Source organism: Molossus molossus, unplaced genomic scaffold, assembly GCF_014108415.1.
Source record: "Molossus molossus isolate mMolMol1 unplaced genomic scaffold, mMolMol1.p scaffold_m16_p_15, whole genome shotgun sequence".
In the NCBI taxonomy this organism is placed as follows: domain Eukaryota; kingdom Metazoa; phylum Chordata; class Mammalia; order Chiroptera; family Molossidae; genus Molossus; species Molossus molossus.
This window is the reverse complement of record NW_023425350.1, coordinates 11,870,173-11,882,218: the sequence shown is the minus strand read 5'-3', so window position 1 is coordinate 11,882,218 and position 12,046 is coordinate 11,870,173.

The following is a 12,046-nucleotide window of genomic DNA, read 5'->3' as shown; positions in this document are numbered from 1 at the left end:
TTTTTCACTTCCTGTGCTTCAGTCTACATATTTTCTACTGACATATCTTCTGTTTACCTAAATCCTTTCTTTAGCTATGTCCAATCTATTACTACATCCATGTGAAAAATGTGTAACACAAATTTTATGCAAGGTCTTTCATAAACAGAAATTAAGAAATACTTTCCAACTCAATTTGTGAAACCAATTTAACCTTTACATCAAAAGCTATTAAAGGAAAATATGTAGGCAAATCTTTCTAATGATTACCATGGTAAAAACCTGAAACTTACAAAACTAAATCCAGGAAAATAATGATAACCCATCATGACCAAGTATAATTTAGTCCGCAAATATAAGGCTGATGTAATATTTTTAAATAAAACAATGAAATAAACCACAAAAATAGAAAAATATCACATGACAAAATTCAATACTTATTCATACTAAAAATTTTAGCAAACTAGAAATAAAAAGAAACTTCCGTGACCTATTAAAGACTATATAAAAACCACTTTGCACACATCACATCACACTTAATGGTGAAATATTAAAAGATTTTTCCAAGATTTGGAATGACACAAGGTTAACCACAAAAACTGAGCACATTAAAGCAATAAAATAAAATTTAAAGATAAAAGAATGAAAAGGAAAAACATCATTTTTCAGAAGCAACTTTATTAGAAATAAATTAACTTAGCAAGATTACTAGGTATAAGATCAATATAAAAAAGTAAAATGAACTAAAAATAAAATTTGAAAAATTATACCATCAACAATAGCATCTAAAATATTAAATACTGAGGAATATATCTAATTAAAGATAAACAAGACTGTATATTGAATATAAGGTTTTTTTAAAGAATTTTAAAGATCCTAAGTAAATCTAAGAACATACCATATTCATGGACACTATTATAAAGCTGGAATTCTTCTCTAAATGATCAACAGATTTAACAAAATCCCAATAAAAATCATAGTATACTTTTGTAGAAAAATAAAAAACTAACTTTAGAATGTTCATGGAAATGCAAAAGCAAAGAAGGACTAAGGCAATCCAAGAATAACATAAACACTACTGGATTTATACTGGCAGAAATCTAAGAAGACTTAGTGTAAAGCTATAGTAATTAAGACAGTTTGGTATGGACTTACTGTATGGTATTGCCAATGAAACAGTCCAGAAACCAACCCATGAATATAAACACTTGATTTATGATAAAGGGGATACAGCAATGCAATGGGACAAGTATGGTCTTTTTCAATAAATGCTACTAGGCCAAATAAACATCTATATGGGAAAAAATGCATACTGACCCATTTCTTATATCTTATATAAAAATTAATTTTAACTGAATTCAAAAACAAGATAATAAAATTTTTCTAGTCAAGTGTCACCTTGGGTATGTAAAGATTTCTTCCATAGGATACAAAAAGCATTAGACACAGAAAATGCATAAACTAAACTAATTAAAATTAAGAGTTTTCATTAATCAAAAAATAATAATTAACTACCACAGAAAGAGCAAGCCACTGAGTGGAAAAGATATTGACAATGAAGGGCCTGTATTTGGAATATGCATATATAAAAAATTTCTACAAATCAATAAGAAAATGTCTACATCATAGAAAAGTGACCAAGCAACAGCAGTTCTTAATTAAGTGACCAATAAACATAAAAAGTTGTTTAGTTATCACAAACTTGATTAGTTATCACAGAAATGCAAACTAAAACCACAATAAAATACCAATACCTACACACAAGAACGACTAAGACCAAAAAAAAAGACAGACAATGCTGGAACTCACATCACTGGTAAAAATGTAAACTGGTATGATGGCTTTGGAAAATGTTTTGGGCAGTAATTGCTGACCTACTCGATCCAGACATCTACGTGCCATGAGGCATGAGTTTCTCTCTGAAATACATATATATACACATATATATTCAACTGAAATATATGCACAAAGAGTATCAAGTAATGCACAAGAATGTCCACAGCAGCATTATTCCATATAGCCAGAAACTAAAAACAACCCAAATATCCATCAACAGTGAACAGATAAGGTGTCACATATTCACACAATGGAATACAATACAGCAAGGAGAATGAACGAACATGCACACCACAGTGTTTATTTAAAGTGTTAAGTAAAAGCTATGAAATATAAGAAATTACATGTTGTATTATTTTTATTAAGGCTAATAATAACCAGCAAACTGAACTACAATGTTTAGGGATTCAGCTTAGGAAGCAAATATATGAAGAAAAACAGGAAGTGATAATGCAGGCTTAGTAATTAAGAAGGGACAAGAATTGTTCTGAATGACTGACTGGTGTTCACTTTGTGATAATTCTTTAATACTGTATTTTCTTGTATATATGTATATTTTAAAAATTTATTAAAATAATTAAATTTCATATGAATTAAGACTTAAATGTGAAACTTGGACAATGAAAACTTTTTGAAATAAAAAAAGAAAGGGAAGGCACCTGGAAGAATACAAGCCACGTGTGAGAAAGACTTTCTTAATTACATCTGGGAAACTCGAAGTGTCTCAAAAACAAAATACAGACATGTTTAACTGTATGAAGACTTAAACCTTTGTTACAATATCTCTTTCCATACAAAATATTTGTAAATTGGATGATAAACAAGGGGTTAACATACAAAGTGCAAAAGTTAAAATTAGAAAATCAAAGAAGAATATCAAAGGTAAACACAAAAAGTTGTTCAAATTCTCTAGTAATCAGAAAATTCAAATTAATAAATCACTTTATACTTCTCATGCAGGAAAGAATGTTTAAAATACTGGAAAATCTATTAATGTTGATAGCGAAAAGGCATTCTCATACATTGCTCACTGACATTTCAGCTGCTTTTTAAAAGCAATATGGCAACATCTATTAAATTAAAAATACATCCATTTATCCACTGCTAAAAAACTACCTCAGAGAAACAAGTCACCCCTATGTTAGGATAAAGATGCACAGAGGTGTACTGCTGCTTCAGCCAAGGTGGCAAAAAATGCAAAGATAAATGGCTATCAATAGAGAAGTTGCTGAAAACAAAATTAAAATACACCCATACTTTTAAAAATCATATATACATTTAAATGAATAAACAGAACAACTTGCTTATCTTAGATTTCAAAGAGATATGCTAAGTGAGAAAAGCAAAATGCATAAAATTGCATAGTCTTTTTTTTCTAAAACATATAACATAAAAGGAGTACAATGTATTTATATGTTTACATAATTATACTCACTCATGTACTGAAATGGAGAAAATCTAGGCTGTTACCATGACCTACCTTAGGACAGGGGTAAAAAAGTTATATAAATGGAAAAAGAAGGGAGGTAGGGGAATCCAAGCAAATTAAGTAAAAGAAAAAGTACAGGAAAAAAACTACACTTAAGAATGAATGACATGATCACATTTATTCATCTATATTAAATTGTTTAGGAGATATGTGTATAATACACACCCTCAAAAAATTGCTACTTCCTACTTTCACTTTAGACACCTGAAATACCTCTTCCTTAAAAATAAAAAAAGAAGACAGTCATGGAAAGATGAGGAGAAATAAAGAAAGCTAAAAGGAAGTTAGAACACATAGGACTGAATGCCACTAGATGTCAGTATAACCCTCCAAAAAATTATAAAGGCCTGTTTCTTAACTGCTAGAAAAATTTGCTCTTTTACCTCCAATCTTTTTCCCTCATATAAAATATTCAAATTAGATGTATAGTTTACCAGGAATGAAGTTCCTTATAGGACATATTATAAGCCTTATTAATAAAAGAGTAATATTGATATATAATTCCCTATTTCCTAAGTCATCTAAAACATTTCATATTATTTTTAAAGCTCATAATTCATAACTCATGCCCTCTGAAAAGATATTACAATTTAATATTCAGTCAATCAGTGTGCATTTATCTCGTATCAGTTATGTGTAAAATATAGAGGCAAACTGAAAGAATTATTTTATTTATTGAGTTTTCAATCAAGTACGAGAACAAAATTCAAATTAAATGGAAAGTTTACAAATAAACCAGTACAAACCTGTGCAGGAGCACATCAACTATCTAGAAATCAGATATAGCCACATGACTTAGTATCTTAAAACCAAATAAATGAATAAATAAGCAAGCCATTGGCAGCTAAAATGTATATATCAAAACTTTTTCACTGAAACTCATGTTACTCATTATAAAGCCACTTTGACTAAACACCAAAAGGTCTGATGAGTCCTTTTTTTTTTATTCTCACCTGAGGACATTTTTCCATTTTTTGTTCAGATAGAGTGGGAGGGAGGGAGGGAGGGAGGGGAGGGAAGAGAGGGGGGGGAGAGAGAGAGAGAGCGAGAGAGAGAGAGAGAGAGAGAGAAACATCAAAGTGAAAGGAACACATCGAGTGGCTGCCACCCACACAACCCAGCCGGGGCCAGGGACAAACTGCAACCGACGACGTACACGCCCTTAACAGGAACCGAACCCAGGTCTCTCTGGACCGCAGGCTGACGCTCTAACCAGCCAGGGCTCTAATGAGTCTTATAATGTGGTTTTTAAGTTATCCAGTTGTTCTAGTTACTACCGCAAAGCTTAGTGTATAAAAACGACTATTAGGCTCATGAATCTTATTGCTTAGGAATTTGGACATGAATGGCATGATGAAGTTGGCTTGTCTCTGCACAATGTCCATGGCTCAGCAAGGACAATTCAAGTGGCTAGGGTCTAGAACAGCTGACAGGAGTCCTTATACATGACCTCCCCATGTAGCTTCGGTTTCCTCACCGCCTGGTGTGGTAGCTGGATTTCCTACATGATGGTCCAGGGCACCAGGAGCAAATGTGTCAGAAAGTAAAGTAAATGCTGCATCACTGTTTATGACCAGCCTTGTAAGGTCACATGGCATCACTTCTGCCCTATGCTTTGGTCAAAAGAGCCATAAGCCTGCCCAGATCCGTCAGATCTTTTGATGGGGAATGGTAAGGTCACAATGGGTAAGAGCATGTAAGATCAGAAATATTATTGTGACAATCTTCAGATAATACAGTGTAACATAGTCTGCACTCAGGCCACAACAGGTCACATCATTCCCATAAGAAAAATATACTCCACCCTCCCCAAGATCTCCAAAGTCTCAATCCATTATGGCATCAGGATAGTTTCAGACTTTATCCTTTCAACCAGGTCCAAGTGTAGATTAGGCTCCCCAGCGGTGGATTCTCAAGTGGAATTCCTCTTGATCTGAAGACCTATGAAATAGAGTGGCATATTAGCCCACACACATCCAACATATATTTGTGGGACTGGCACAGAAGAACTTCACAGGTGCTCTCATTCAAAAAAACAGAAGAACCAGGAGGCATACAGTAATCAGTTGGAAATCTCTTTAGCCTGATTCCTCAGTTAATTAGGTACATTTAAAATTTTCCATATTATGGCAGTAGTAATTTTGCTAACTTTTCTTACTATATTTAACAAAGGTCTCTAGTCTCTTTCCTGCAGCTTGCAACACTTCTTCACTCCCTCGAAGCCCTTACTGACAGACATCTGAGACCTGTCAAGTTTCCTCTCTTCAAGGTCCCCCCGTTTCTGCCCACTGCTTCGTCCAAAAATATGGCAGCATCTCACTTCTGGTATCAAAATCTGTTTTAGTTATCGTTTCTATATAACAACATATTCCAAAACCTAGTGATAAAATAATGACATGGCGTTCACAGATTCTGTGAGGCAGAAATTCAGAGAGGGCACAGCAGGGTCGGCTTGTCTCGGCTTCACAATGTTTAGGCCTTATCTTGGAATACTCTAATAGTCAAAGCCTGAAACTATCAAAAAGTATCTAAATATGGCCTCCTCTCCATATGGCTATGGTATCCTCACAGCACGGCGACTTCAGGGTAATTGGCCTTCTTACATGGCAACTCAGCATTAAGCACAAGTATTCTAGTGAATAAGTTAGAGGTGCACAGGCTTATACAACCCAGCCTTGGAAGTCACACAGCAACACAGAGTGTTGTGATTTTATTTTGGAAAATAAAGTCCTTTACACCAGTTTATCAAGAAAAAATGAAGAAGACCAAAATGCTGCTGTCAACATACATAATGACAGGAGGAAGAACTAATGTGTTTATCTTAGCTGAAATCAATCTGCCCTTAAACTCAATCTTGATAATATCCAAGTGATCAATTAACAATTTCACTCCGTACCAGAACAAATATTTAAAGTCTTAACAGACGATAATGTAACCCAAAGCTACTACAATATACATCCACATTGGCTTTGTATACCATGCAATTTTCAAAAATTAGGGAAAGAAGCAGGGAAGAGTGATAGATAACCAAGAAAATAGTTCAAGCCAGCATTTATTCATTATAGAAACTCTCAATAAACTTAGAATATAAAGGAACTTCCTCACTGTTACTAAGGGTTAAAACACACAAACATCACACTTAATGGAGAAAGACAGAAAGCCTTTCCCGAGACAGACAAGGCCTAGATGGCTCCTCTCTCCCTTCTCTTCAACACTGCATTAGAGGCGCTAAGCACTGCCATCTAGTGAACAAAAGGCATCCAAATTGGAAAGGGAGGACAAAATGTTACTTACTGGCATATGACATAATCATGTATTCTAAAAATCCAAAAGAATACACACACACACACAAATTAGAACTAACAAACAAGCACAGCAAGGTCACAGGACACAAGATCAAAAATAAATTGTATTCCTATAAATGAACAATGGCAAAATGAAATAAAAAACACAGTCTCTTTCATAATAGCATCAAAAAAAAATTATTGAAAATAAATACAATAAAAGCTGTTCAAGACTCATGCACTAAAAATTACAAACACTACTGAGGTAAATTAAAGATCAACAAATGGAGAGATGTTGCCCTGTTCATGGTTTGAAAGACTCAATATTGTTATAACAACTCTACCCAAATTCATCTTGATTCAACCAGCTTCAATAAAACTTCAAGTTGGGTTTTTCGTGGACATTTACAAGATTATCCTCAAATTCGTTTGGAAATATAAGGGATCCAAGAGAGCCAAATAATGTTGAAAAAGAACAAATATAAAGGCTTATACTTTCTGATTTTAAAAATTATCCAAAGCTATAGCAATCAGTTGGCATCAGGCTAGTCATACAGATCAATTAAACAAAATTAAGAGTCCACAAATTAATCCTTACATGTTTTGTCAACTGATTTTGGCAAAGTTTTCACAACGCAATAGACAAAGAATATTTTTTGTTTGTTTGTTTGTTTGTTTGTTTGGTTTTGGTATGTGCCCCTAGTGGGAACTGAATCTGGTACTCTCTGGTCCGCAGGCCGATGCTCCAATTGCTGAGCCAAACCGGCCAGGGCAATAACAGTTTGTTTTAATAAATGGTGCTGTAAAAACTGAAAATTCACCAGCAAAAAAAAAAAAATGTTAGACCCTACTCATACCATTCAGGGGTTGGCAAAAGTAGGTTTACAGATGAAAGTATGTAGAACACAAAGTTTATCCTGTATTATTATTTATTAATTATTATAATATTTTCCATACAAACATCTCTAAACCTACTTTTGCCAACCCCTGTATATAAAAATTAACTCAAGCCCTGGCCAGTTTGTCTCAGCGGTTGGAGCGTCGGCCTGCGGTACAGAGAGACCCAGGTTCGGTTCCCGCTAAGGGCGCGTACCTCGGTTGCGGTTTGTCCCCGGCCCTGGTTGGTCGTGCGGGTGGCAGCCATTCGATGTGTCCCTTTCACGTCGATGTTTCTCTCTCTCTCTCTTCCTCTCTCTCCCTTCCACTCTATCTGTACAAAAAATGGAAAAATGTCCTCGGGTGAGGATAAAAAATAAATAAATAAAAATAAAATAAATAAAAATTAACTCAAAATACATCAAAGACCTAAATACACAAGCTAAAATTATAAAACTCTTAGAAAAAAAACTTGTGTAAATATTTATAATCTTGGATTAGGCAATGACTTCTTATATTTGACACCTAAAGCAAAGTGACAGAAGAAAACATTAAAAAATATTTGCACTTCAAAAGGACATCAGAAAGTGAAAAGGCAACCCACAGCATGGGAGAAAATATTTGTAAACCATGTTTATGATAAGGGGCTTGTATCCATAACATAAAGAACTATTGTTAGTCAACAATAAAAAGACAAAAAATTATTTAAGTGGTGAAAAAATTTGAACATTTCTAGTCAAAGGAGGCATACAAATGGCTAATGAGCACATAAAAATGCTCCATATCACTAATAGTCATCAGTGAAATGCAAATTAACCAGAGGATGACACTTCTCACTCACTAGGATGGCAAAAATAAAAATGACAAATAACAACAAACACTGACAAGGACATAGAGAACCAGCAGCACTTATATATGGCCAGTAGTAATGTAAAAATGATGCAGTCACGTCAGAAAACAGCATTAATTTTTTAAATATTAAACATGAATTTACTGCATGACAAAGTAATTCCACTGCTAGGTATATATTTAAGAGAAATGAACAGATCTATTCACATAAAGGCTTTTATACATGTTTATAGCATCATTAATCATAACAGCCAAAACTTAGAAACAACCTAAATGCAGTGTAGTTGACCCTTGAACAACACAGGTTTGAATTGCACAAGTCTACTTACACACGGCTATTTTTCAATTGAACTATGCGGTTCAACTGACCCACACAGTTCAAACCCACATTGTTCAAGGAGCACCTGACAGTTGTGGAGGGCTAACTTAAGTTACATGCAGATTTCCCACTGCACAGGTGGTCAGCAACCCTAACCCACACACTGTTCAAGGGTCAACTATATATATTCACATAATAAAATAGGATTCAGTAATAAAAAAGAATGAACTGATAGATGCTATCACATGGATAAATCTCAAAAACCTTTTGCTCAGTGAAAGAAGACAGACAGCAAATCAGACAATGTATGATTTCATTTGCATAAAATGTCAAAAAAAGAGAAGCTATTAGTACAAAATTTTTTTAACGGCAAATTACAGACATTCACAGGAAAACAAATGCTGGGGAAATTCATTATCATCTCCAAATTAATATAATTAATAGAGATATTAAAAAACAACTTAATATAATGAAAACAAACACTTCCAAATTTATGGGATGCAGTGAAGTGCTTAGAAAGAAGTTAATAGCATTAAACACTTCTATTACAAAAGAGAAAGATCTAAAATAATCAGTCTCCACCTCAAGAACCTAGAAAAAAGAAAAGCAAATCAAACATAGAGTAAGACAAGAAAGGAAATAATAAAATGGAAAATTGAAAAATAGAAAGAAAACAATGAAACTTCTTTGAAATGATCAATAAAATCAATTATTAGCATGAGGAAGAAAAAGGAAATTAGAGAGAGGATTCTCAAAAGGTGGTGTACTAAGAAGCACCAGGAATCCATCTCCCACCTAAACAGCAACTGCACTGGCCAAATCTGTTTGATGTACTGTAACTGTTTTTGAAACCCTAGAGTCTATTGAACACTTCAACTGCAAAGAAAGACTTCATTGATGACTTGTGGCTAAGTACAACAAACTACAAATCTAAGCGCAGTAACAGCTACCCATCCTCTGCCTCCCAGCCTCAAGGTAGCCAGCCCTATGCATTTCCTTAAACAACTTGCCTGCAGCTCTCAGAATCCAGGGTGGGCAGTAAGTACCATATCCTCCAAACAGGAATCTGTGCTCAGATCACTGATTGCCATTTCTAATCTTGGAGGTGCAGAGACAGAAGTCAGTCATTGTTATAAGCCCCTCTCCTCCAGCTGAAGTGTCCTCCAAATTTAAAGGGCCAAAGCCTTTTGATTTTCTTTTTTCACCTCTCCCTTCACTTTTTTATTTTCTTACTTTTAAGAGCCAAACGCTTAGAGACTAGGGCATTCAAAAGCAACCATTTATACAGAGGAGTTTTAAGTCTCCGTACTTGCCCAGGGAAGAGTACAGTGTCTAAAAAGACCTTAAATTTACACCTCAAAGTGAACCCCCATATAGACAGTGCAAACCTGGGCAAAGGGGAGAATCTGATTTCCAGAGTTACCATATTAAAATATTCAATTGTCCAGTCTTCAATAAAAATCGCAAAGACATACAAAGAAACAAGACTGTTACCCAAAGAAAAATAAATCAAAAGAAGCCACCCATGAGAAAAAAAATTGGACCTAATAGACAAAGACTTTAAAATAACTGTTTAAATATAGAAAAAGGCAATAAAATGATGTATGAACAAAATGGAAATTAAAATGTAAAATCACACCAAATAAAATTCTAGAACTAAAACTGTAATAATTGAAATGAAATTTTCACTAAAGTGATCCAAAAGCACTTTTAAGCAGGTAGAAGAAAGGAACAGTAAACCTAAATATAGGGCAACTGAAATAATCAAATCTAAGTGACAGAAAGAAGAAAGACTGAAAAGCATGAACAGAGCCTAAGAAACCTGTGGGACATCATCAAGACCATGAACATGCACAATGAGTCCCAGAGGAGAAAGATTATTTGAAGAAATAATTGCCAAAGCTTCCCAAATTTGAGGAAATACATGAATATAAATATCCAAGAAGCTCAATACTCCAAGTAGGATGAACTCAAAGAAACCCACACTGAGGAACATTGTAATCAAACTGTCAAAAGTCAAAAATAAAAAAGAATCTTGAAAGCAGCAAGAGAGAAGCAACTCATCACAAACAAAGTATCCTCAATAAGATTATAAACAGATTTTTTTCTTAGAAACCTTGGAGGCCAGAACACAGTGGTATGATATATTCAAAGTGATAACAGAAAAAAACTGTCAACCAGAATCCTGTATCTGGCTGAACGGTCCTTTAAAAGTGAGGGAGAAATAGAAATATTCCCAAATAAAAACTGAAGGAGTTTGTTACTATTAAACCTATCTTGAAACAAATGCTACTGGGAATCCTTCAGGTTGAGATGTAAGGACACTAGAAAATAACTTTAAGCCATATGAAAAAATAAAGATCTCAGTAACATAAATACATGAGAGAAAATATAACATCTAGTATTATTCTAACTTTAAATTTGTAGCTTTGCTTTTTGTAATTTACATGACTTATGAGACTAATACACTTAATAAAACAATGGTCTAAAAGCTAGTATTATGTTAACTTTGATTTATAAATCCACTTTTTCTTTTCTTCAAGATTTGAAGACTAATACATAAAGACACAATTATTAGTCTATGTTTCTGGACATACAGTGTATAGAGAGATGTAATTTTGTGACATCAATAACTTAAAAGGGGTGGAGATTGAGCTGTATTGAAGCAGGATTTTTTATGTTTATTAAAGTTAAGCTAGCATAAATTCAAATAAAAGTTTTATACCTTTAGGATGTTAATGTAATCCCCATGGTAACCACAAAGAAAAGAGCTATAAAATATACACAAAAGAAAATGAGAAGGGAATTAAATGTTTCAGTAAAACAAGGAGAAAAAAAACTAAACACAAAAGACCAAAGTAATGCAGGAAATAAGGGAGAAATCTATATAAGGCTTAAAAAAACAAATAGCAAATGACAGAAGTTCCTCCTTATAAGTAATTACTTTAAGGGTAAATGGGCTCAGAAGGAACAAGTCTGCAAGATGAAGACAAGAAAATCTAAAGAGGCATTTAGATGAGCCAATGGTAATGACGGTGTGAATTTGGCAATTCATGCTAATGCTCATCACAAGGCACCCACCATAGAAGATATACTCAGCAACCAGATGAAGAGAATTGTCCATCCAGTCTTTATCATACCACCTCTGTTGTCAGTCATAGGAATGAATTCCAGCAATGGAACCCAGTACAAATCCAATAGAAATGCACATATATGTTCATGAAATGGTGCACAAGATTTTGTAGTATTATTTGCAATAGTTAAAAACTGGCAAAAATGTCATAAGGGTAAAATGAATAAATTCTGATATTTCACAAAGAAATGTCATTCAAAAAATGAAAGTGAATGAACCAAAGCTACAAAAAAATGAATGACTATCATAAAAAACTGCAAAAAAGAACCAGCTCCATATAT